We start from the raw sequence: 2,713 nt of genomic DNA, 5'->3' as shown, positions 1-2,713 counted from the left end.
ACTCCTGGTGGAATCATGAGAGTGCCAGTGTGTCATACAATACGGAAGAAGTATACATTTATACACACATACTCCAAAATGCATGTTTTGGAAAACAGCTATCGTTGTGTCACATTTCTATACATCATTGAGACCATTATGAAGACTGTAATTATCCAAAAGATATTTATGATTTCTGAATTATATTTGCAATTTTGCCATAAAGATTTACATCTTTACATCAGGCGCAGGAGTGGCTGTGTGGTAAGTAGCTTGCTTACCAACCACGTGGTTCCGGGTTCATTCCTACTGCGTGGCACTTTGGGCAAGTGTCTCCTACTATAACCTCGGGCCTACCAAACCCTTGTGAGTGGATTTGGTAGACGGAAACTGAAAGAAGCCCGTCGTATATATGTATATATATATATATATGTGTGTTTGTCCCCCCAGCATCGCTTGACAACCGATGGTGGTGTATTTACGTCCCCATAACTTAGCAGTTCGGCAAGAGCGACCGATAGAATAAGTACTAGGCTTCCAAAGAATAAGTCCCGGGGTCGATTTGTTCGACTAAAGGCGTTGCTCCAGCATGGCCGCAGTCAAATGACTGAAACAAAAGAGTAAAGAGTATCTTTATTTAGCATGTTGCCAAGATATTTGAAGGAAGATATGTTTTCCCAAGTTTTACCATTGACTGTTATTTTAGGATCCACGCAAAGCTTTCCAATGTTTTTTATAAGCATAACTATTTTATCAATATTATTGTCAGGCCTCACAGATTACTTGTTAATGAAATGTTATCCAATAAAGTTTAAAGATCTTTCTCATTATGTGCAACAATATCACAGTGTACAAAAGGTCTCTTATCTGAAATACAAAAGCAGTCTTGTTAACCACACAAGATTACATGAAACAAAGCATTCTAATAATAGATTATCACCACCGCAAAATTCATTGTTGACTTTTCTTCAAGTGCAGACGTTTTTACAATTAAACAATTCCGTATGACGGAGAAATAATTTCGCAATTTCCAAAAACGGAAGCACAGTTCAAAAGTTGACAAAGTATTCCTTCCCGCCAAAGGTCACAGTTCACACAATTGCGATAGCAGTAATACAACAGTATTTCCCTTACGGGAAACCAACAAATATAAATACAACAATAACAGCAAATTTTTAAACACAATTACTAACCTTACGGCGCAAGCAAATCAATAATCGAACTCAAGACATGTCTGAAGTCGAAGACCGAACTGGTCTAAGGGAGATAACTCGTCCCGTTTTAAGGCTCAAGCAGTTTTGTTTACAAATTAACTGCCCGTAACGGTCAGTTAATTTCTACCTCCAGTTCGAAGAGAGGTTATATGCCTGCGGTCATTGGAGTTTAATGTGTGATCTATAAAGCTAAGCGGTTTATGGGCACGATGCCACTGGTCCCACTATGACCGGACATATATTTAACTTCATGTAATTATATAGATATACATACATATAACCAATGGCAGATCTACAATATTGGGAGCCTGAAGCTTAAAATGTTAGGGGGGGGGGGCTTTACAGCTGGTAACGGTAGGATAACATCCAACAAGGGTCAAAGAATTTTCGTACCCTTGCAAGGAACTCCAGCTTGATGCCCTGATAGCCCAAATGTTGTGACGTGGAGTCCTTAAAAATGAGTCTGAAAGTGAGCCTTCTTTCCATCAGAAACGAGATGTGGGTAATCACCGATATCTTTGTTGATGTGGTTGTTCCATGGCAGATCACTACAAATATTCTCAAAGCTATGCCTTATACTTTTAGAGTTATGGGGGTTGAAAATTAGGGAAGCGTTACATACATGAATGGTGCATCATTAAAATACATATGAAAATTACAAAATACTCTTTTTTTTCTGGGGGTTTTTTTTTGTTTTTGTAGCAACAGTTTTGTCACATGACAGCTTCCTTGCAATGTCATTCTCTAGAGATAATATGCATAAGGAATTTAAGCGTTCTTCCGTCATGGTAGACTGAAATTTACTCTTAACAAAGGAAAGCTTTGAGGAACTCCTTTCTGCTTTACAGCTAGTGATAGGCATTGTCAAATACAGCTTATGTGCAGTGGTAATATTAGGGGACACTTCAATTAATTGTTGCTCATAAATAAGCTGAAGAACTTTTGTGCATTGCATTTTAGATGGTATGTTTTCTTCTGTGTTCTGGGATTTCCTAAGGTGTCAATACGTTTTGAACTGATAACATTCATTTATTAATTTGTGGTCAATACCGTCTTTGTAATGCGATATTATCTTATAACAGCAATGCCTGGAAAAATCATGGATTACATGGAAAAATGCATGCATGATGAGTCATATTCTTAAGATTATAAACCTGGAAAAGCACAGTACAAGTTATTACACCTGTAAAAGTATAGGACAAGCTATTACTTCTAGTAAAGAATAAGAAACTTTTTACTTAAAATATTGCAGCTAAAATTAAAATTTGAATATTAAAACTTATTTTATTATAGTTTACAAATAACACTATACTTATTTAAGTAGAATTTGGCTAATTTACTACCTTAAATACAAAAAAAAAGTGACTAATTAGACAAGCTTACTAATTAGCTGAACAGTTTTGTACAATAAATTTGAAAGATGAGAACTGTAAAGAGTGATAAATTAGAAGAACTGGCATTCTTTGCTGCAATATTTTAAGTTAAAAGTTTCTTATTCTTTAATTTTACTAGAAGTAATA

This window comes from Octopus bimaculoides, chromosome 17 (genome assembly GCF_001194135.2).
Source record: "Octopus bimaculoides isolate UCB-OBI-ISO-001 chromosome 17, ASM119413v2, whole genome shotgun sequence".
Taxonomy (NCBI): domain Eukaryota; kingdom Metazoa; phylum Mollusca; class Cephalopoda; order Octopoda; family Octopodidae; genus Octopus; species Octopus bimaculoides.
The sequence above is the reverse complement of the archived record's forward strand: the minus strand, read 5'-3'. Positions refer to the sequence as shown.